General features: G+C 32.5%; 1 protein-coding gene across 1 annotated transcript in view; it reads right to left on the reverse strand.

Annotated features, from left to right (window-relative positions):
• Window positions 1–26,391, reverse strand: part of LOC142333705 (5-hydroxytryptamine receptor-like) — a 738,869-nt gene that overhangs the window by 486,136 nt on the left and 226,342 nt on the right. Inside the window, exon 2 of the mRNA XM_075381137.1 lies at window positions 8,877–8,937. The gene's annotated coding sequence lies outside the window, so the exon portion shown is untranslated. The remainder of the gene's footprint in view (window positions 1–8,876; window positions 8,938–26,391) is intronic.

Raw genomic sequence — 26,391 nt, forward strand, 5'->3', positions numbered from 1 at the left:
TTTATCTTTTCACCTTGTACTGTTACTCCGGATGTAAATTGTTCTTTAACATCATGAACTGCTAGTTCCTTGTAAAGATTAAAAAGTAATGGAGATAGGGAACACCCTTGTCGGACTCCCTTTCTTATTACGGCTTCTTTCTTATGTTCTTTAATTGTTACTGTTGCTGTTTGGTTCCTGTACATGTTAGCAATTGTTCTTCTATCTCTGTATTTGAACCCTAATTTTTTTAAAATGCTGAATATTTTAAACCAGTCTACGTTATCGAATGCCTTTTCTAGGTCTATAAACGCCAAGTATGTCGGTTTGTTTTTCTTTAATCTTCCTTCTACTATTAATCTGAGGCCTAAAATTGCTTCCCTTGTCCCTATACTTTTCCTGAAACCAAATTGGTCTTCTCCTAACACTTCTTCCACTCTCCTCTCAATTCTTCTGTATAGAATTCTAGTTAAGATTTTTGATGCATGACTAGTTAAACTAATTGTTCTGTATTTTTCACATTTATCTGCCCCTGCTTTCAATATTTATATACTTAAAATGTCACACCTGTGACAGGCAATTTTTTTTAAAAACATTGCTATATGTTGGACGTAAAAGTAACACACGCTGTACTAAGTATTTTACGATTCTATTTCAATGTTTCCAATTTGTGTTTGTTATAGACTAAAAAACTACTGGACCGATTTACGAGCGGGGAAAAAGGGTGAAGGGAAAAATGGTAAAAAAGGAGAAAAGGGGAAAACGGGAGAAGAAAATGGGAAGGGGGAAAGTAAGAGGGAAATGGGGGAAATGAGAAAATGGAAAGGGATAGTAAAAGTGAAAATGGGAATAGGGAAAAATAAAAAGGGAAACGGAAAAGGGAGGAAGGGAAAAGGAGAGGAAGGGAAAAGGAGAGAAAGGAAGAAAGGATAAAAGGGAAAGATTAACATTTTTCAAGTTCCGTAATGTTCATTTTGTTAATGTTTTATCAAACTTTCAGTTATGTTTATTTAATCTTATATATACTCAGATCTAGCAATAGTGAAGCGTTGCCGGATCTGTTAGTACAAAGGAATGACATTTATTATAAAAAAGAAAATGCAATTTAAAAAAAAATACAAAATTAGAATAAATTTATAAAAAGTAATGTGATGTGGTAAAATGTAAAATTACTATATTTATAGCTAACATAATTCTTTACTATAAATAAATTAACTTGGAATTGAATAGCTAACAAATTAAAAGATTTCATTTAATTTTCATTTACAATTTACCATTTAATTTATTTTTTAATCATTCAGCGATAATAATTTCAATAAATTCAAGTAAATTTACTTTAATACAACTGAAACTCAGACAGAACGTAATGTGAAACATCGACATTAATATTGAAAATATGACGGTAAAATATTTTTATAATACCAAACATTATACGTAACATTATAATCATTTTTAGTTGAAATATTAAGCAGTTAATAATTGAAAACTTTAATTACTCTTCAGTAGACTGCCCGTTTATCCCAGTCTTTTCCATTCAAAAAGTCTATGAATAAATCACGTCACAGCTCGATTAACCCTATCCAATCTCCTAAAAGCCACACTTTTAATCTTTATGTAATTTTAAGAAATGTTACGCGATTTGAGTGAAAATTTACAGACAGTTTTTGAGCAAACAAATACTTATAATAAAAATATTTCTATCCATTCTTAAGATATAAATTTTTATTTTAAAAAAAATCGTGCGCAAGAAGACCGACATTTCGTTATTTCATTTCGTTTCCTTTTCCATCGTTCAAACACATACCCAGTCATCATGGCCTTCAAACTAGGTAATCTTATGTGTATATGCTGAAAAATATTGCTAACAACATATACCGCAGATAAAGAAACGTCAACGTTCTAAGGTTCGCTCATATTTTTTCGACATTACTCAACAAATCTTCATCACATTCTTACAGGCACAACTTCAGATATACTATTACAACATATATAAATTTCAGTTAAATTAAACTTGTAGTTTTGAAAATTTTTAAGCCACAAAATTTTCTATATAAGCCTGTTTATTTATATAATATTTATAAAGAAACCCCAACTTATGTGAATGTTCTTTCCGTATTCACATTTAACATTAGCAAGGAATTTTATATACAATATTAAAAAAGTAAAATTAACTTTTAATTACTTCCTTGTATGAAGTAAACAAATATTGCGATCGCGAAATATTTCGGTTTTCAGAATTCAACAAAAATATCCATTTTAACCATCTCTAAATCCATGCCACTGTTTACACTGCCTTAAACTTGAAATATTTATCGAATAAAACTAGAAATCTATTCATCATAAGTCTTTGAACATCTACAAAGTCGAACATAATTTACTACATTACACGTTTTTATACCATAACGACTGGAAATATTAAAGCATAATTTTTTACAGAATTTAAGGTCTATTATTATGTATATATGTTCATATATATACATAGGCTGTCCCATATAAAACGCAACCCAACCTTATATTGGTAGGTATTGAAATAATAAAAAGGCATGTGTAAATGTAAATGTAATTTTTATTATTATCATCCATTACCTTACATTAAGAGTAAATGTTGGAAGTGGCCGCCATCTTCTTGAATACAAGCTTCTTTTTACAGCGTTTCTTGCAAATTTTTTTAAGTTTGTGGCCGGATATTTAATACAGCTTGTTCAATATTGACTTTTAATTGTTTAAGTGTTCTTGGTTTGTTGCTGTAGGCTTTTTCTTTGGGGTAACCCCGTAGAAAAAAATCCGCCGCAGTCAAATCTGGAGATCTTGGTAGCCACAAGCCTCGACCGATAACACGATTACCAAAGAATTCCTCGACGAAATCAGAAGTTGAACCTGCGTAGTGCGATGCCGCACTGTCATGTTGTAGCCGGCAGTGTCTGTCTTCTTCTTCCACGAGTGCAATGAACTGAAATAAAATATCCTGATATCGTTCTGCATTAATGGTGTACTCGAAAAAAATAGGACCGATTATTTTCTTCCGCGATATCGCGCACCACACGCCCAATTTCTGCGGTTGTAATTGTTTTTCGTGATAAACGTGGGGATTTTCAGCGCTCCAAATTCTACTGTTTTGGCTGTTTACGTAGCCGTCCAAATGAAACCGTGCTTCATCTGTGAAAAATAACGAATCCATAACGTTAATTCCCTCGCACAGAAATCGACGGAACCGTTGACAATATTGTAGCCGTTTTTCTTTGTCGGGCTCAAGAAGTCGATGAACCGTTTGAATGCGATAAGGACGTAATTGTAATCGTTCGGTCGCCCGATGAACAGTTGATTTAGACAAATTAATTTCAGCAGATAAACGTCTGATCGATTTATTTGGCGAGGCGAGTAATCGGTCTTTGATTTCAGCGACTGTATCTGTATTCAACACCGACGCAGATCTTTTGTGTTCTTTGTTATTAACAGAACCGGTCTCTCTAAATTTTGCAACTAATCTTAATACTGATGCTTTGTTAGGAGCTGGTTTATCTGGGTACTTATGGCGAAACAAATCTTGCACTGCAACCGCTGATTTCGTACTGAAGTACGACTCGAGAATGAAAACACGTTCATCTAGTGAAAACACCATCTTTTCTCTAGCAATACACTGAACGTTATGATACGTTACAGAATATATTTTCTGTAACTATTTTTGATGTGATTAATCCTAACGGCAAGGGATGACCAAAATGTTGATGGAATTGTAAGAAGATGGGGCTTGTCGTATGCTAAACATGTGAAACTTTTTTTCTCATGCAACCATTGTGGTATTGAGTAAATTTGAATTTTTTCTTAACTTTAAGGTGGAAATATTTTTTATCCCTTACTTAGTACGGTGAACTCTACCTCCGTCTTCCGGCGTGCCGAAAGGAATTTTTATTTAGTTAAATTCGTATATTTAATTTATTTTTTTATGCAGTTTATAACTAATACATAAGTTTTGTTTACTAGTAATGTTGCTTTATGTAAAGACAGTGGAGTACTTTATTTTAGATCAGTGGCTAAGATTGTAAATACACATCTCTATTAAACAAATAAATAAACTGTATTTTTAATGTTAATTTCTACAAGTAACGGTAATTGTATGTCTGAGTGAACTCAACCATATTCAAATTGTTGAATATGTTTATTAATTATATAACATATTTTTTAACATACGAGGTGCGACAATAAAGTAAGGAGACTGATTTTTCTTTGCAAGATGTGGCAACCCTGCAGCTTGCGTAGACACACCATCTTTGACCTTGGTCTATAAGCTACTTCTAGTCCAAGCGGCACATTGATGCAACTGCTCAGTCGTGAGTTGTGCTGTAATAAGTGAACACGTGTTTGTGTCTCTCGTTACAGAAATGAAACCGCAAAATATTACGCAACGGTATGCCATTTCTTTTTGCGTTAAATCGGGTGAAAACGCGACGACAACTTACGGTAAGCTTCAGAAGAATTTTGGAGAGAAGGATATGTCAAGAGTTCAAGTTTTTCAGTGGCATAACATTTTTAGTGAAGGCAGAACGAAGATGAAGACCGCAGTGGACGACCATCAACCTCACGGACAGATGTCAACTTGACCAGGGTGCGTGAAATCGTACGATCTGATCGAAGATTATCCGTGAAAATGATTGCAGAACTCAACATCAATCGAGAAACGGTTCGTCTAATATTAACTGAAGATCTTGGTACGAGAAAGATTTGTGCAAAAATGGTCCCCAAAAATCTCGCTCAACAACAGCGAGAAACACGGAAAAATGTGGCAGCCGATTTGTTAGAGCAAACGGAAATCGATCCAGATTTGTTGAGCCGTGTTGTCCACAGGTGATGAAGGTTGGTTTTTTCAATACGATCCAGAGACAAAACGCCAAAGTTCGCAACGGTGCTCAAAGGGATCACCCAGACCAAAAAAGCTCGCATGTCAAAGTCAAAAGTGAAACGCATGCTTGTGTGCTTCTTCGATTCCAAGGGAATTGTTCATAAAGAGTGGGTGCCTCCTGGACAAACAGTTAACCGATATTTCTACAAAGACATTTTAAAAAAAGACTTCGTAAACGAGTTCTTCGTGTCCGTGCCTACACCGCTGATAATTGGATTCTGCATTACGATAATGCGCCATCCCATACTGCTCTGTCAGTACAGCAATTTTTAACCTCAAAACAAATTTCAGTACTACCACAGCCACCTTATTCACCAGATATCACTCCGTGTGATTTTTTTCTATTTCCAAGAGTCAAAATGGCGGTAAAGGGACACCATTTTCAAACAACACAAGATGTCCAAAAAGCTGTGACGAGGGTCTAGGAGGATATTATAGTAGATGAGTTCCAGAAATGTTACCATCAATTTGCCATTGAAGCGCTGGAATAAGCGCTTCCAATCAGTGGGGAACTACTTTGAAGGAGACAACACTAAACATGACTAAAACGGTAAGCAACATTTTTTTCACATCAGTCTCATTACGTTATTGTCGCACCTCGTATTTCAATTTGAAAAAGATTAAGGTTAAGTTCGCTCAGGCTTATAATTACCCAAGTAACTTTTGATGAAACAGAGATCTATGCGAAAATGATAAACGTAAGGGAAAAAATGTATAAAAAGCAAGTGGAAAAATTAATTTTATAAATGATTGTACTTTTTTGCTAGGATTTCTCCAATTTGGTAAATATTTTAAACAGATAGTATTTGATATATTTATAACAGTAATATCTTTTTTATTACGTTTATATTTGTTATAATACGTATTTCAAACTATTTTTAACAGATAATAAAGAAAGGAAGAAAAAAGCACTCGATTCGACCCATATGTATTTTTTTTTTACGTATCTTCAGACATTACTTTTTGATTTGTAGAAGTTTCTTTTAATGGTACTGTCAGTAAGTTTCTTTCAAAGTAACTTTAGTTGAGACGATAAAAAGTTTATCTTTGTTTTTCTTCTTTTTTTTTTTTAAAAACTAAAAATTACACGGTCAATATAGACAATGTGTAGCGTTGTTATATTGTAAATTTATTTTAGTTTGGTATTCAAATAGTTTAAACTTAAAATTATTTCAAGATGGGTTTATCCAATTTTCTTTAACGTTTTCCCTAAAGTAATATAAATTTAAAAAAAGGAAAAAGAAAATGATTATGTATTTTGAAATGAAACCTATTATACTTTAATGGAATACCGTCACCACAAATTGTTTCGTTCAAATCGGTGGCTTTTTATAACGAATTTCTTTATTCGTTGTTAATTTTACTTCATTATTACAACTTTGTTTCTTTTCCTTTTTAGCCTCCGGTAACTACCGTTTAGATAATACTTCAGAGGATGAATGAGGATGATATGTATGAGTGTAAATGAAGTGTAGTCTTGTACATTCTCAGTTCGACCATACCTGAGATGTGTGGTTAATTGAAACCCAACCACCAAAGAACACCGGTATCCACCATCTAGTATTCAAGTCCGTGTAAAAATAGCTGGCTTTACTAGGACTTGAACGCAGGAACTCTCGTCTTCCAAATCTGCTAATTTGGGAAGACGCGTTCACCACTAGACCAACCCGGTGGATCTCATTATTACAACTTAAGGATCACGGAAAATCTATTTACTGATGGTTACATTGTGACTTCCGGCGGGGCCAAGTGTTCTTTATTGCATCGAGTATTTTCTTTACCGCAGATCAGCTGATTTCGAAGTCGGCAGTTCTAAGGTTTAAATCCTAGTAAAGGCCGAGTGGCCAATGGATGGGTCTATAATAAAGGAACAAAAAATAGATTCCTGGATTGTATTGTAAAAATTTCTAGAGATTATACGAATTTGAATACTAGATCGTGGATTTATCACTGTATTAAAATAACCTCCTACGTGGCTACCATCGTATTGGGGAAGGCTTTCCCAAACGATTTAGTTAAAGTTCGGGCAACCATGTAGAAGTTGTGGAGAGGCAGTGAGGCCAAGGTATTTGGGATGCGGTTTCGGTCCGGGCCGACACTTCTGTCATGGTGTCATTATCTTCATGATCGGCGTACTTAAATTTGTACATTACAGCTAAAACAACTTCTATCTTTAAATTACCATGGTATGGTATTTCTATATTTACATCAATAAGAATTTACCTTTTTTTTTTTTGACCTTGTAGTTACAATTAAACAAACATATAGGAAAAACACGTGGGTCAAATCAAATGGTAAACAATAATAAAAAAATTAGAAGAATTTTTGAATCGTATATACTCTTCTTATATTTATTTCGAAGCCAAGTTATCTTTTGGAAATCTGTCAAGTAAGGTTAGTTTCGTATTACGATAGTTTTTTGGTAAATTGGGTATAATATACAAATTTGTTTTTGTCTTCAGTCATTTGACTGGTTTGATGCAGCTCTCCAAGATTCCCTATCTAGTGCTAGTCGTTTCATTTCAGTATACCCTCTACATCCTACATCCCTAACAATTTGTTTTACATATTCCAAACGTGGCCTGCCAACACAATTTTTCCCTTCTAACTGTCCTTCCAATATTAAAGCGACTATTCCAGGATGCCTTAGTATGTAGCCTATAAGTGTGCTTCTTCTTTTAATTATATTTTTCCAAACGCTTCTTTCTTCATCTATTTGCCGCAATACCTCTTCATTTGTCACTTTATCCACCCATCTGATTTATAACATTCTCCTATAGAACCGCATTTCAAAAGCTTCTAATCTTTTCTTCTCAGATACTCCGATCGTCTAAGTTTCACTTCCATATAAAACGACGCTCCAAACGTATACTGTCAAAAATCTTTTCGTGACATTTAAATTATTTTTTTATGTAAACAAATTATATTTCTTACTGAAGGCTCGTTTTGCTTGTGCTATTCGGCATTTTATATCGCTCCTGCTTCGTCCATCTTTAGTAATTCTACCCAAATAACAGAATTCTTTTACCTCCGTAATCTTTTCACCTCCTATTTTCACATTCAGGGGTCCATCTTTGTTATTTCTACTACATTTCATTACTTTTGTTTTGTTCTTGGTTATTTTCATGCGATAGTTCTTGCGTAGGACTGCATCTATGCCGTTCATTGTTTCTTCTAAATCCTTTTTACTCTCGACTAGAATTACTATATCATCAGCAAATCGTATCTTTTCACCTTGTACTGTTACTCCGAATCTAAATTGTTCTTTAACATCATTAACTGCTAGATCCATGTAAAAATTTAAAAGTAACGGAGATAGGGAACATCCTTGTCGGACTCCCTTTCTTATTACGGCTTCTTTCTTATGTTCTTTAATTGTTACTGTTGGTGTTTGGTTCCTGTACATGTTAGCAATTGTTCTTCTATCTCTGTACTTGAACCCTAATTTTTTTAAAATGCTGAACATTTTATTCCAGTCTACGTTATGGAATGCCTATTCTAGGTCTATAAACGCCAAGTATGTCGGTTTGTTTTTCTTTAATCTTCATTCTACTATTAATCTGAGGCCTAAAATTGTATATAATATGATATACAAATAATTAATTTATATTTAAGCTTCCAGCCCTCGTAGTGAGTGAATTTGCAATATGGATATTGATGAAAGTGTTGAGAGTGTGCAGTCTTTAAAAGATAGTCAAACATATCTAAACCAAATTTAATTAGGAAGAGTTACTGATATTTTTTCGCATTTGCTTGATCAATTTTCATCGTTAAAAAAAAAAAAAAAAAAAAAAAAAAAAACAGTTTTACACACAAGAGGTAATCAATTTTGGACATCTAATAATAGTATTACTAGTACTAGACGCCACCTGCCAGGACAACCCCGACCACCCTCCCACCGCGGACGGCCTAGCTACTAGTGTTATTTTAAAACATTAAGTTATTTCTGGTACTTTTTGATAAATACATTTATAAAAATATATTTGTATATATAACTTACCATTCGTTGTTCTGTTATTTTAAAATTCTTTCAATGAAGTAACTCTTTTATGGAAATTTATCTGAAATGAAAAAAAAATTAATTATTGTTAAATTTTAAAATAAATGAATTATCACACAAATATAATTCATTTTCTTGTATTATTTATTTAAGAAAAATATAACAGTTAAAGAAAATGGAGAATTACAGTTAATATACAAATAATTTATATGTCAACGGCACACCCGCTCATGAACGTCATATATTTTTCTTACAGAATAATTTAATCTATCTAGCTAACTCATATATTTACAATGTTGGAGTCAGTATATTATATGTAAATATTGCCTACATTATATTATTCTAGTCAGTTAGGCAGTAGCAATTGAAGAACATAAGAAAGAAGCCATAATAAGAAAGGGAGTCCGACAAGGATGTTCTCTATCTCCGTTACTTTTTAATCTTTACATGGAACTAGCAGTTAATGATGTTAAAGAACAATTTAGATTCGGAGTAACAGTACAAGGTGAAAAGATAAAGATGCTACGATTTGCTGATGATATAGTAATTCTAGCCGAGAATAAAAAGGATTTAGAAGAAACAATGAACGGCATAGATGAAGTCCTACGCAAGAACTATCGCATGCAAATAAACAAGAACAAAACAAAAGTAATGAAATGTAGTAGAAATAACAAAGATGGACCACTGAATGTGAAAATAGGAGGAGAAAAGATTATGGAGGTAGAAGAATTTTGTTATTTGGGAAGTAGAATTACTAAAGATGGACGAAGCAGGAGCGATATAAAATGCCGAATAGCACAAGCTAAACTAGCCTTCAGTAAGAAATATAAGTTGTTTACATCAAAAATTAATTTAAATGTCAGGAAAAGATTTTTGAAAGTGTATGTTTGGAGTGTCGCTTTATATGGAAGTGAAACTTGGATAATCGGAGTATCTGAGAAGAAAAGGTTAGAAGCTTTTGAAATGTGGTGCTATAGGAGAATGTTAAAAATCAGATGGGTGGATAAAGTGACAAATGAGGAGGTATTGCGGCAAATAGATGAAGAAAGAAGCATTTGGAAAAATATAGCTAAAAGAAGAGACAGACTTATAGGCCACATACTAAGGCATCCTGGAATAGTCGCTTTAATTTTGGAAGGACAGGTAGAAGGGAAAAATTGTGTAGGCAGGCCACGTTTGGAATATGTAAAACAAATTGTTAGGGATGTAGGATGTAGAGGGTATACTGAAATGAAACGACTAGCACTAGATAGGGAATCTTGGAGAGCTGCATCAAACCAGTCAAGTGACTGAAGACAAAAAAAAAAAAAAAAGTCAGTTAGGGGGAAAAAGTCGTTTTTTGATCTAAATTGTTAGACTTTAGGGAAGTACATCGGGTTGTAGATTAGGGTAAGAATAACTTTTCTGAATGCGACTGGACAAAATTTTTGCTAACTGGACAAAATGGCTGTCATTTAAAGGTAGTGAAAATCGGGTTTTCATTTTTATAATCCAAAGCAAACCTCCTAGGCGAAAATTTCTAAATAAAGGTTATGGGCATTTGAAGTACTTATAATTTAAGCCGTTAAATGTTGAATCTTGTTAATTAGTTACTGAAAAAAAGCCGAAACCGTTAAAATGGTAGTTTTTTGCAAAGCCAATTTTTTATAGCAAAAATAACGTTTGTACTATTTTCATTGTTTTAAAAGGAATCCCGAATTCAATGAGTGGTTACACAAGAAAATTGGGTCATTCGTTTCTGAACTATTGTAATTTGTTATAAAAAGATTCTTCAGGCAACTGTAATTATTTTGGTTTTAAAGAACTTTTTCGAGTGCATTTCAATTGCAATCTATTCTTCAAGACTTGTAATTTCATACGGAGAAAAGTTTTAGATCAAAGAATAATGTAAAACTTGTTTAAACTTCTTCGAAAAAATCAACAAAAAATAGAGTGAACACGCGCCGTACCCGTGATGGGGGAAGCGCTTCACGACAGTCCCGCACGAATAAAGCTGAATTCGTTGACTTGAAAAAAATTGTTCTATCTCCGCAGGTTTTGGACAGATCGACACCATACTCGATATTCGCGCGCAACTGCCGCTTACCGCTTCCCCGCCACGTCAAACTATGTAATTTTTTAAAGACAAAAGTGTCTTATTATTGAGACGTATTGCGCGTATAAATTTTACGAACGAGTGAAACACGGGTTTCGTCATCAATTATTTCAAATATATGAAAAAAAATCAGAAGTTATTAAAGAAATAAAATTATATGTACTTTTCTTTTTTTTTTAAATGTGTATATGTAATTTTATAGCCGTACCATGAATTCTTGTGATGCCCACATACAATTTTTTTTTTAATAATTGAACAACTTTTAATCTTCACCGGGTTGGTCTAGTGGTGAACGCGTCTTCCCAAATTAGCTGATTTGGAAGTCGAGAGTTCCAGCGTTCAAGTCCTACTAAAGCCAGCTATTTTTACACGGACTTGAATACTAGATCGTGGATACCGGTGTTCTTTGGTGGTTGGGTTTCAATTAACCATACATCTCGGGTATGGTCGAACTGAGAATGTACAAGACTACACTTCATTTACACTCATACATATCATCCTAATTCATCCTCTGAAGTATTATCTGAACAGTAGTTAGCGGAGGCTAAACAGGAAAAAGAAAGAAAGGTTTTAATCTTAATTTATTCTCACAAGCATGAATTTAATGAAGGGGATTCATTTGACAGAGCCCTTAGAAAGGATGAGCGAAGCAAGCCATTACTGGCTAAATATCCGCTGACCGCAACAGGAAATAACGGCGTGTAGCGTGAACGAAGCTGTCACGAGGATATTAGTTATATTTTTATTTTTTTTAGTTCGAAAACGTTTTATTTGATGAACTACGAGTATAATTGATAATATTGTAAAATGTTAAATATATTTTATTTAGTTTAATTTTAATAGACTGACATTGACGTTAGCGACATAAATTCTTTATTTCTGACAGGAATTCAAACCTACAATCTTTCGTATCGAAGAAGAAAAACGACTACTCTGCAAATGTGTCGAAAAAGAGAAAATATTTATTTAAATTAGGGAAAACTACTTTTTTGGAAATTTTTTTTATAACAATTTTTTTCAAATCTTCATTCGTTATAAAGTAAATTTAACTGAAAACAAACCCGAAAATAATATTTAAGTTAAATTCACCATCCTTGAATACAGGATTTTTTAAGTAAAAGAAAACGGTCTAAGATAATCTTTAAATTTGTATTTAAATAACTTTTAATTTTGAAGTAAAAACTTCTTTAGGCGCGTTGTGTCAGAATTTTTTGTACATACGAATTAAATGGGAAAAAAAATCGCTGACTCGTAATCAAAACCTCTAACGTAACGCAAGACGCTAAGCATATACATATAAAAGAGAAAAAGGCATACAGCTAGAATATACAAGGTGTCCCATATAAAACGCAACCCATCAATCACTCATCCATTAAATTTCAAAAGTCAAGCTTACTCCCCTACTCGTTACTGAAATGGACTCGTCCAACATCTGAACATCACGGCGACGCAGTAGAACACTAACGATAGTACCACCAATGCAATCATAACGTTCAGTGTATTGCTAGTGACAAGATGGTGTTTTCGCTAGATGAACGTGTTTCCATTGTCGAGTCGTACTTCAGTACGAAATCAACGGTTGCAGTGCAAGATTTGTTTCGCCATAAGTACCCAGATAAACCAGCTCCTAACGAAACAGTATTAAGATTAGTTGCAAAATTTTGAGAGACCGGTTCTGTTAATTACAAGGAACACAAAAGATCTGCGTCAGTGTTGAATACAGATACGGTCGCTGAAATCAAAGACCGATTACTCTCCTCGCAAAATAAATGGATCAGACGTTTGTCTGCTGAAATTGATTTGTCTAAATCAACTATTCATCGGGGAACCAAACGATTACAATTACGACCTTATCGCATTCAAACGGTTCATCGACTTCTTGAGCCCGACAAAGAAAAACGTCTACAATATTGTCAACGGTTCCGTCGATTTCTGCGTGAGGGAATTAACGTTATGGATCCGTTATTTTTCACAGATGAAGCACGGTTTCATTCGGATGGCTACGTAAACAGCCAAAACAGTAGAATTTGGGGCGCTGAAAATCCTCATGTTTATCACGAAGAACAATTACACCCGCAGAAGTCTGCGTGTGGTGCGCGATATCGCGGAAGAAAATAATCGGTCCAATTTTTTTCGAGTACACCATTAATGCAGAACGATATCAGGGTATTTTATTTCGGTTCATCGCACTCTTGGAAGAGGAAGACAGACACTGCCGGGTACAACATGACGGTACGACATCGCACTACGCAGCTTAAACTTCGGATTTCGGCTTGGATCGGTCGAGGCTTGTGGCCACCAAGATCTCCAGATTTGACTGAGGCGGTTTTTTTTCTACTGGATTACCTCAAAGAAACAGCCTACAGCAACAAACCGCGAACACTTGAACAATTGAAAGTCAATATTGAACGAGCTGTATTAAATATCCAGCTACAAACTTTGAAAAATGTTGCTGGAAACGCTGTAAAAAGAATTGAAGCTTGTATTCAACAAGATGGCGGCTACTTCCAACATGTTACTCTAAATGTAAGGTAATGGATGGTAATAATAAAAATTACATTTATATTTACACATGCCTTTTTATTATTTCAATACCTACCGATATAAGGTTTGGTTGCGTTTTATATGGGACACCCTGTATATTCACATATCGCTGAAAGTAATGATGACCTACATCGTCATTATAAATTTAAAATTAACCATGCTCTTTGCAGTTTAAACATATATTTACTATGAATTTTTCAGTAAATCAACTGTTTCAATATGTGAACATATATTTATCATTGAAAGTAGCCGTTCTTTAATGTATTCGAATAAACTGGTGAAAAGACACGTGGAGGTTCAATAGCCAATTCTTTGTTGTAATTTTGGGGGCATTTCAAACCCGTGTTTTACTACGTATTTAGCAGTAAATCCACAATTTCAGCGTAAAAATTTAACAACTAACAGGGGATAATCGAGGAAACTACCCGTTCAAATTGGTTCCCGGGGTGAAAGGTTAAAGTCGCTATGTATATATATATTTATATAGATTGTTTTATATATATATATATACGTCTAAAACAACCTACGTCAAATTTTAGAAAATTAACCCCATTATTTCTACTTACGATATTATTTTACCGTGTGTCAGCGTCAGATCTATAACGTTGTATGTTATTTAATTGACATATTTACTTGATGAAACATCTTGTAGTTCCGGTAGAAAAGTGTAAAAATAAATTATTTCATGTTTGTAACATAACACTGTAACGAAGTTGTCAAGAAAGAAACTAGAAAACACGTGTATTTACTTATTCTGAAATATATTTACGTTTATGTTTGCGTGTATATATATATATATATATATCTGTGTGTGTATGTATGTATGTGCACACGAGTGAATGATTACGTGCATGGTTGCTTGAATAAATGCTGGCAACGGCAAGTAAATTTGTGCATCTGTATCCAGGTGGGACGACTAAAGAATTTTTTATAGCCTATTTGTAGACAGTTGAATAAACAACGACGGTTTTTTATACATTATTTCAAAAATAATATGCTTTTTCATGTCATGAATAAAAACAGACTATAAAAAATAAAAACTTGTCACTGTCACTTTAAATTTTTCACAAAATGTTTCTTGAGTTTTTTCACACGCACACGCTTGTGCGCTTTATGTGTGTTTATGTATATATATATCGGGAATATACATATATATATATATATATATTCCCGATAAACAAAAATCTACTTGATCAGTCGCAATCCAATTTTTATCCATGTTTCTTGAAAAACTGAGAAGTTTTTTAGATTATATTTCATTTCGAAAAAAATATTTTCTATTATATTAAAATGAATGTAGGCCTCAGATTAATAGTAGAAGGAAGATTAAAGAAAAACAAACCGACATACTTGGCGTTTATAGACCAAGAAAAGGCATTCGATAACGTAGACTGGAATAAAATGTTCAGCATTTTAAAAAAATTAGGGTTCAGATACAGAGATAGAAGAACAATTGCTAACATGTACAGGAACCAAACAGCAACAGTAATAATTGAAGAACATAAGAAAGAAGCCATAATAAGAAAGGGAGTCCAACAAGGATGTTCCCTATCTCCGTTACTTTTTAATCTTTACATGGAACTAGCAGTTAATGATGTTAAAGAACAATTTAGATTCGGAGTAACAGTACAAGGTGAAAAGATAAAGATGCTACGATTTGCTGATGATATAGTAATTCTAGCCGAGAGTAAAAAGGATTTAGAAGAAACAATGAACGGCATAGATGCAGTCCTACGCAAGAACTATCGCGTGAAAATAAACAAGAACAAAACAAAAGTAATGAAATGTAGTAGAAATAACAAAGATGGACCACTGAATGTGAAAATAGGAGGAGAAAAGATTGTGGAGGTAGAAGGATTTTGTTATTTGGGAAATAGAATTACTAAAGATGGACGAAGCAGGAGCGATATAAAAGGCCGAATAGCACAAGCGAAACGAGCCTTCAGTAAGAAATATAATTTGTTTACATCAAAAATTAATTTAAACGTCAGGAAAAGATTTTTGAAAGTATATGTTTGGAGTGTCGCTTTATATGAAAGTGAAACTTGGACGATCGGAGTATCTGAGAAGAAAAGATTAGAAGCTTTTGAAATGCGGTTCTATAGGAGAATGTTATAAATCAGATGGGTGGATAAAGTGACAAATGAAGAGGTATTGCGGCAAATAGATGAAGAAAGAAGCGTTTGGAAAAATATAATTAAAAGAAGAAGCACACTTATAGGCCACATACTAAGGCATCCTGGAATAGTCGCTTTAATATTGGAAGGACAGTTAGAAGGGAAAAATTGTGTAGGCAGGCCACGTTTGGAATATGTAAAACAAATTGTTAGGGATGTAGGATGTAGAGGGTATACTGAAATGAAACGACTAGCACTAGATAGGGGGAATCTTGGAGAGCTGCATCAAACCAGTCAAATGAGTGAAGACAAAAAAAATGGATATTTACATAGTCAACGATCGATATAGACAATAACAATCGATATAGACGATATCTCTCGATATATAAAACTACATTAATTTAGTGAAATAAGTTTTCTTATTTTTTATTTATTTATACGTTTTTAATGACTTTAATTTTTTATGAGTTTAATGAATACAAAGGGGTTCAAGGTGCAGAGCCCCCTCTCAATAGGTGAAGCGAGCCTTGACTGGCTGAATATCCGTGATGGTGACGGGAGACGCAAGTAATAATATAGCACGGGGAAGCCGCGATGGGTCTCCGGGTGTATATATATATATATATATATATATATATATATATATATAACTAGTATAAATAACTAGTAGTGGAGATTTGCCAGTTGAAGCACAAAGTTTAATGAATTAGACTAATGAAATGTAAGTTATGAGTCCTTATTACTGTGTGAGCTGGGTTTGAAATGAGTGATTTCAATCAGTCGAATGAATAATATTACAGTAATAATACAATTAAATTTATGTTAAATAAAATGAAATAATATAAATAAATTTAAAAAAAAAAATTTATAAACAATAATGGGCTTTCCGTGTGGACTGTGTTTGAGGCTAGAGTGGTGAGGTATATGAACACCTCGTGAGAGGCTAGACCAATCATCACTCTCAATTGATAACAATCGGGGTGCCCCTGGGACACAGTTTTGGAAGGTAAAATGGGGTGCTCTTATAAAAAATCTACAAACAAAGTTCCGATTTTCTAAATTCAAACGGGGTATTTGTTAGTAGATTGAAGATTATTTTTTGCAAGCATCGGTACACATAAGGCAAACATCAGGAATAACAGATATCGATTATTCGGAAATGTTGTTATATCTTGGCAAAAAATCTTCCGATTTTCAAAATTCAAACGGTTCTCGCATCACCCGAGAATGAACCGACTAATTGTTTTCAAATTTGAAAGATAACATTTGAAGCTTAGGGAAGGTTTTAATTATACACTAAGAGATTAAGTTGTTAAAAATATTCATTATTTTTTCTCCACCAAGGAGAGTAATGTTATGAATAAAGGATATACATTAAGGAAAAAAAGGATTAATCCTTTACTTCATTATTATAGTTCTGTACACACGACAAAGAATAAGTTATGATATTTTCGTCGTCGAAGGTGCGTGTACTTTAGTAAACATAATTACTACTATTCTGTTTTTGTAATTTAGTTTCTTTTTTAGGTTTTTATAAAGCTTGAATACTTTAATTGTTATTTATTAGTATTATTATCATAATTTTAAGGATAAGGAACAGTGCGGGGGTCCAGGAGACAGATCCATCTGGGTAGACAGGAATGTCGACCGAAGCGTCCTCTGCAGGTGTCTACGTCGCCGATCTCCCTGGAAACACGGAATGGCAAGCGGAAACGAGCTCTGCAGTCCTGGGGTAGGCTCGGAGAGGCTTCGAGCAGCACCTGTGTTGTTCCAGGGTTCTCCTGAGCCCCAAGGATCCCGGTTCTGGCTAGATCGGCCGGCTGGTATGTATGTATATATATATATATTTCTTGTGTGCGTGTGTGTGAAAGTGAACTCCTCCTAAACGGCTGGACTGATTTTGATGAAATATTGTGTGTGTGTTCAAGGGGATTCGAGAATGATTTAGATTGACAATTTGGTCCACTGGAAAATGTTTTTTTAATTAATTTTTTATTTATAAGTATTTGTTGATTTTGGAATGTTTTACATTGGATCCGGCAGACTGCACTACCATCGCAGTATAGAATATTCAATAATATTCTATTTTAATTTTAGTTTGTCCCGACAGTTGGTGCTGTGATCAAATTGAGAAAAATATTTCGTAATTTTGTGTTAGTATTGTGTTAACAAAAAAAACGCGAGAAAACAGTTTTTTAATAAAAAAGAGGCTAAAAAGTCAGATGGATATGTAAACAAAGGAAAACCAATCAGATCAATGCAAGATGGCCGCTGTCAAACACAACGACCAATCACAAAGAGCCCGTTTGGCCGTTGCCAATGTAAACAAAATCACAACTGATTAAGTAACAAGTAGGCAGCACTGCGATCGCGTTTAGAATTGTGCGCGTATTGAGAAATGTTATATTATTATTTATTGAAATAACGTTTTAAAGTGTAATTAAAAAATATACATTGTGCAAATTTGTAAGGTACAGTATTGAAGTGAAAATGTTTTTTTAATTTATTTATCTGTTTGTTGATTTTGGGATGGTTAAGGTTCGCAATTGGGTCCGGTAGGCAGAGCTGCAATCGCAATTTAGAAGTTTTTTTTTAATTTTTGGTTTATCAGTCAAACCCGGTAGTTTGTGCTGCGATTGGATTCTAGGAATTTTTTTATTTTGTTGCTTTTTCGCATATCAGTTACTTGCGGCGTAGCTTAGTGTTGTTCTTACATTAAAATTCGTATTTAGAGAATAGTTTGAATTAAATCCGATAGGTAGTGCTGTTCTAACAATTGGTATTATTTACATTCTGAATTTTATAAAATTAAAGGTTAAATTTTGTTAATGTTCAGTTTTTTAAGGTTTTATGAAACATTCAATTGTTGTCATTTAATCGTTATGTATACTCAGATCTAGCAATAGCGAAGCATTGCCGAGTCTGCTAGAATTGCGCGCTTATTGAGAATATTATATTGTATTATTATTTACTGAAATAATGTTTTAAAGTTTAATTAAAAAATGTACATCGTGCAAATTTGTAAGGTGCAGTATTAAAGTGAGTATTTTACAGGATTTTTCATGGATTTTAATGATATATATACACGTGCATTCAATAACAATCAAGTTAACCTACAAATTTAAATTGTCAGTTCTCATTTGATTCTACGCAACTTATGAAGTATTGAACGGCTCTTTGAAAATAATTTTTTTTTTTTTGTCTTCATTCATTTGACTGGTTTGATGCAGCTCTGCAAGATTCCCTATCTAGTGCTAGTCGTTTCATTTCAGTATACCCTCTACATCCTACATTCCTAAAAATTTGTTTTACATATTCCAAACGTGGCCTGCCTACACAATTTTTCCCTTCTACCTGTCCTTCCAATATTAAAGCGACTATTCCAGGATGCCTTAGTATGTGGCCTATAAGTCTGTCTCTTCTTTTAACAATATTTTTCCAAATGCTTCCTTCTTCATCTATTTGTCGCAATACCTCTTCATTGGTCACTTTATCCACCCTTCTGATTTTTAACATTCTCCTACAGCACCACATTTCGAAAGCTTCTAACCTTTTCTTCTCAGATACTCCGATTGTCCAAGTTTCACTTCATATAAAGCGACACTCCAAACATATACTTTCAAAAATCTTTTCCTGACATTTAAATTAATTTAAATTACTTAAATAAAATTTTAAGTTTGTAAAATAAATTATAACATTTGTAAAATTAAAATATAATATTCGTTACTTATAATATAATTTAAAGTATATTTAAAAAATTGAATTTATAATGTTTTAGCTGATTAATTTTATAAAAAGTTTTATAAAATTATTTTTAATTTACAATTATCTAAAATTTGGTAAAATAGATGTTAAAATAAAGAATGAGAAAAATGATAAAAACGTTGCTAAAAATTTTTAACTACGTTGCTTTTTTACAGGGCTTTAATTTTTTTTATTAATTGATTAATTAAGCTGTTACATGGTTATGAAACATCAAAATTATTAAATAAAAAAAAAAAAAATAATGTAGGAGGTACTATTTTAGAACGATGTTAAGTGAACATTAGTAGTAATGTGGATGAAAATTTATTAATTACACTAATTATTAATTTTTCGACGTTTCGATTTTTTAACTCAATTTTCATCGGACATCTCAATATTTAGTGAAAATAAATATTAACCATACTACACATAATTAATCAATAAACCCATTACAATAATACAACAATCACAAACTGATAATATCATAGTAATAGTCATTTTAATGAAATTTAGAACACATTCCTGGTAATTTTAACTTAATTAAGTTACTTATATTTATGTGTGTGTGCATTTATTACAGAATAATGCCGCTTCAGGACAACGTCTGTCGGGTCCGCTAGTATATATATATATATATATATATATATATATATCCTTTGCTTGCGTTAAAATTAAACCAGACTCTTAATTCGCCCAAATTAAGGAGTACATTTAGTGGTTTTACACGAAATATGACCTGGAAAAAAATACCGTATTTATTCGAGTACCCCCCGCTACCGAATGAGCCCCGCACATCGATTTTTCGGACCGAAAATCTAAAAAAAAAAAAACGAGTATATACCGGTATTTTAAAGTGCAACAGATATGATAAAAAAATACATAAATACGAAAATATTCAGGAAGTAAAGCATTTAATTCGTTCATTTAAATTAAAATATTAATATTACATTATTAATTAATTCCCGTAAGTACTAGTTTAGTTCAGAATCAGTAGGCCAGTAAAACGAAAAGAAAGTATCACGTTGAAAAGGATCATTTCAATACATTTCTTAATATGGGATTTTATTTTTAATTAATCATTGTCACCATCAATGTCTATAGAAGAGTTACCGGTAGTCTCCACGTCGCTCTGCCAAAGGTGATCGTCTCACTACCATCAAGTTCATTAGATATTCCGCATTTTTTCAAACTTTTTCTTACTAATTCAGTGGAAATACCTTCCCAAGTATCTTTTATCCAAACACAAATCTGGAAGTTTGATTCTTCCTGTACGCGTGAGAAAGAAATTTTCATCAGTCATCCATTTGCTGTATAGTTGTTTTAATGCAGATTTTAACGGTTTATTAATGAAGACATCTAGCGGTTGCAATAGAGAATTATTACCTGGAATTATTACTTGGGTCTATCATATCCTTTTTTAAAATGTCTTTCACTTTATCAGTCGTATGCCCCCCGTTAATAGGTAGTTCTAGAGATAATACGGATTTGATTATTAGATCGTGGATACCGGTGTTCTTTGGTGGTCGGGTTTCAATAAACCACACACCTCAGGAACGGTCGACCTGAGACTCTACAAGACTACACTTCATTTACATTCATATACATCATCAAGTAAATACCTTACGGTGGCTCAGATTGTATAACATATACATTAGGGGGGAAAACTTTATTATTTAATTAATTTAACTTATGAAGAATAGAGTAAATAACATATAAAATTTTCAATCTTTCTACTATTTTGTAAATAAAAATAAAAATCTATTTACATTAACAAATAGAATTTATAAAACTACTTCGATGCCTTATTTCATCGTACAATTGAAAAGGCGTGGTAACTCCCAGACTTCAATTTCCATCTTTTATGCACTGGTAGCTGGCAACTAAAATTAGTCAGGGTACTGCTCCAGAAAATGTTTAGCCTTTGATTTAAAATTGTGTAAAAAGAAACAAACATGTATAAAAAGAAAATTTATTCAAAAACTTAATAAATCCTAAACGAAAAAAGAAAAAAAATTTTTAGTTACTTCAACCTAAATTGTTACAGTTCAACCTTAATCTATTCATTTAAAAATGATATCCACACATATTTTAAAAATTCCATTTAAAAAATGGAAAGTGAAACACACGCGGAGTGAAAAAACTACTTTCAACCAGCACGCCAGGATCGCCACTGCGGATGAGTCAGTGCTCTTTCCTCTTTACAGGCTCGCGTGGAGCTTCCTATGTGCGCATATGTGCAACCGTCAAACACAACGCCGGTGGAACTGTGAAGCGTACAGTTCTATATAAAGTTTTTGTTTTCTTTTTCATAAACTGGGGGATGGCTACTGACATTAAGCTTAAGGATTATATATTGTACAAGTATAAAGAAAGAATTAAACAAAAAAGGATTCATTATATTAAATTTTATCGATAATATCAAGTGGAAATAGGGGGTGCTGTATTTCTACAGTGCCTATACGCGAGCCGCCATTGCTTTTATGTATAACAATTTTTTATGATAATTACATTGTTTGTATAAATAAAAATGTTAATATTCCTTTGTTCAAAATCTTAATTCTCCGAAAGTTCTTCACCGATTGATTTGAAATTTTGACACAACGTTGTATTCGAATACGCGCGTGTTTTTATATACCTACTATTTATATACCTAAGATATCACACCTGTGACAGGTAAAAAAATACTTTTTTTAAAAAAACAGCGTTATCTGTTGGACGTAAAATTAATACACGCTATACTAAATATTTACGATTCAACTTCAATATTAAACATAAATATAAATATTGGAAGGACAGGTAGAAGGAAAAAATTGTGTAGGCAGGCCACGTTTGGAATATGAAGAAAAAGATTGTAACAGATTTGACTGCGGCGGATTTTTTTCTACGGGGTTACCTCAAAGTAAAAGCCTACAGCAACAAACCACGAACACTTAAACAATTGAAAGTCAATATTGAATAAGCTGTATTAAATATCCAACCACAAACTTTAAAAAAGGTTGCAAGAAACGCTGTAAAAAGAATTGAAGCTTGTATTCAAGAAGATGGCGGCCACTTCCAACATTTACTCTAAATGTAAGGTAATGGATGGTAATAATAAAAATTACATTTACACATGCCTTTTTATTATTTCAATACCTACCAGTATAAGGTTGGCTTGCGTTTTATATGGGACACCCTATATTTAGTTATACAATCTAGCAAGGAAGATAAAAATTTAAATGATTATTTTTAATAATCTGTTGAGACATTTATTAAAGATTTAATAAAAAAATTAAATTTACAATCAATTAATAGAAATAATATCCGAATGAAATTATAAATTAAAATATTATCTTGGGTTTAAAAATATTTTTCTTTTTTCCAATCCGTTAAAATAGATTTGTATTTTTAATAAGGAAAAGTTGGTAATATTAAATGCTTAACCTTAAATTCAGTTATAATTTTGTACATACGTATTTAATTTTATTATAGCAATGTATGGAAATGGACGAAATTATTTTACGATATACATATAATACATTGCTTAAAAAGTTTTATTACCGCAAACTAAGCCAAACGTATCGCCAGTGTTTGAGTAATTAAATGTTCGTATAAAACCTTTCTTTCTCACTCATCCTGTCTCTTCCTATCTGTCACTCTCTTTCTGTCTACAGAATACTTTACGTTTTCAAACGAATATTTTATTTTGTATTGAATAACTTCTAATGTAACCTGAAATTATTTAACTTTATATTAATCTAGTGCTGGTTTTCCAACAATTGATGTTTTAATTAATGTTTAGTTATACATATATATCTGCAGTTTCTGTTCGTAACTTTATAAATTAAAAGCAAAAACCATTAATTAGTTTTATAGCCGTATTTAAATAACTAGCATTCCTGTCTAAGCTTCTCCCGCGCTATATGATTATTTGCGTTTCCTTTTGTTAGCAGGGGATGTTTACCCGGTCAAAGCTCTCTTCGTTCTTCCTTCCCGTCTAGTAGACTGGCTATATGAAGATTTAGCCTGATCATCTGGACAACCAACTGTGTTCATTAATTCATTCTTCTCTCTTTTTCTGTTTAGCCACAGGAACCACCGTAAGATATTACTTTAGAGGATGAATAAGGATGATATGTATAAATGTAAATGAAGATAACGACTAACCCATCAGTGTAGTGGTGAACTCGTCATCGCAAATCAGCTGATTTCTATGGTTCAAATCCTAGTAAAGGCCTGAGACTGTACAAGACTACACTTCATTTACATTCATTAATATCTTCCTCATTTATCCTTTGATGAAATACCTTACGGCGGTTCCAGAAGTTAAACAGAAAAAGAGAAGAGGTCGACCATTCCTTAGGTGTGTGGTTAATTGAAATCCAACATATTAATTGATATCTTAGAAACTAAGAGAGATACAGTTCTGGGACCTATTTTTTTCGATTTCCCAGCTCAAAAATCACAAGAAACAATTGAATTTGCCCCTTAATTGAACTTCCCAGAATTACCCGGAGAACTGAAACTCGGGCGAAATTTTTCACTCTGTATAACTCGCTAACGAAGCGTTTTCGGAACTATGTTTATATGAACTTTTTTCTTATTTTTAGCCTTTAGAATAAGTTTTCAAAGTATTGTCCTATATTCCTGAATCACTCTTTATATGTAAGCATTTTTTTTTACCATTTTCCTATGTAAGTTGTATGTACAAGTTTTCACTTCAAAAATATATTTGGATCTGTAATATATTTTTTATTATATGAATCTAAAATTGGACAATCATGTTGCTTTGAGCGAAAATTCTATACGGATTTGTTGTTTAATGAGCCAAAACGATGCTAAAGTAAAAACATAGAACATATTTTACCTCTAAATTAAATAATTTATTGAACAATTTATCAGAATCATCATGAATAAAGAACGTATAAATAATATTATTCAGCTTTATGAATAAGTAAGCTGAAAAAAAGATAAATTTAAAAAAAATGTATTTTCCCTGGAGGCCATTCATAAAAACTAAAACAATATGAAATGAATTCAACCTTTACTCATAATGTATGTTTTTTAAAACCATCTATCTCTCTGTACCTGTGTGATACTGACAAAGGAAATTGAATTTTTTTTTTTCCATCGAGTTGATTTATATTATTATTTTCTATATCCGTGGCGGAGTGGTTGTATAATCTTCTTTCATCCAGAAGGTTCTGAGTTTGAATACCGGCTTTATACGTTACAAATATTTATCTATCATTAACTGAGTGTAAGTGGGCGTAAACTTCCTGATTTGAAAATAAATAAATTTTATCCTGTCATTTTTTTTTTGTCTTCAGTCATTTGACTGGTTTGATGCAGCTCTCCAAGATTCCCTATCTAGTGCTAGTCGTTTCATTTCAGTATATCTGTCATATAGTCGTTATATTTTTTTAGCTGAGAACGAACATCTGACTTACAGAAAAAAAACAACTATTAAGCAATGATGTATATTCTTTATCCGTTATTTAATAATGAATAAATATTGGTATTATTTATCATATCACCAACATTTTGATCGGGTTACGAAAGCTATTATCCAACAATATATTCTAAGAGTAGAACGGAAAGGGAATCCACTTCATTCCTCATCTTTCTTATTACAATAAGCACGAGATGATTTACTTTTAATTAATGTTCAGATCACCTGCAACAAGTTATCATGGTACTTAACATATATTATACAAATTTTGAACCAAATGCTTTTAATATAAGCATTTAAAAAAATATTACAGTTTTATTATTATTATTATTTTTATAAACTAATGAAGAGGTATTGCGGCAAATAGATGAAGAAAGAAGCATTTGGAAAAATATAGTTAAAAGAAGAGACAGACTTATAGGCCACATATTAAGGCATCCTGGAATAGTCGCTTTAATATTGGAAGGACAGGTAGAAGGGAAAAATTGTGTAGGCAGGCCACGTTTGGAATATGTAAAACAAATTGTTAGGGATGTAGGATGTAGAGGGTATACTGAAATGAAACGACTAGCACTAGATAGGGAATCTTGGAGAGCTGCATCAAACCAGTCAAAAGACTGAAGACAAAAAAATAAAAAATAAAAATAAACTAATTAACATCAAGTCGTTTGGTAGAATGACACCGGTGAGAGTTTATCCTACGGAGGAATCACCGAAGACTTATTTACTCTTGACAAACTCGCAGATCGACATTTCAAAATTGTTTAAAATACAAAAAAAAAATATTATTTTGATGAAATTAAACTACATATCATCACAAAAATATATGTTCTTAATGAATAATCAATATTGCTGTAGCAACACGATCTAACTTGGCCAAATCGTGTGTCGAACTTTTGTCGATGTAGACAATGAGATAGAAAAAAATGTTCTCGGTTATATTTATATTTATACTAACATCTTCGTTAGCGGCTTCGCTCGCGCTATTTGGTTATTTGTGTTAACTTTCGCGGTCAATTTTTTGTTATTTTTTATTTTTTAGTCAAGTAACCTTATGCTGGTGCAGCATTCTTCACACATACAGTAAAGTGACAGTGTTGCCACATACTAAAGCCGCCGCGCCGTACACAGGCACACCCTTTAAAAATCGAAATTAAAAAAAACATGAAAATTGATGTTAGATATTTAAGTAAAGATTATTTTTATTCCAAATCTATGAAATATCACCGTTAGTATAATTTATAAATAGAGAAATATTTTCGATTATTGTTCAAACTTTTTTTTTTTTTTTTTTTTTTTACTTTTTTCTAGTCGAATTTCGAAATCGGATTTTAGATATTCACTTGAAGATTACACGTACCAGAAACCAAATTGATATCTTCATTTGTTAACAAAGAATTAAAAGAAAATTAAATAGTACATTTTATTACTCCATTTTAGCCTTTTAAACTCAAAATTCAAATTATTTTTTATTAGAGTGTTTTTATACTGTAAGTAGAACGTTTATATAAATATTCATCAATTTATCTTTTGTAGTTTTTGCTGAGCGTTAATTATGAATCATTCAAGACTTGTTTTTATATT

Source organism: Lycorma delicatula, chromosome 13, assembly GCF_047948215.1.
Source record: "Lycorma delicatula isolate Av1 chromosome 13, ASM4794821v1, whole genome shotgun sequence".
Lineage (NCBI taxonomy): Eukaryota > Metazoa > Arthropoda > Insecta > Hemiptera > Fulgoridae > Lycorma > Lycorma delicatula.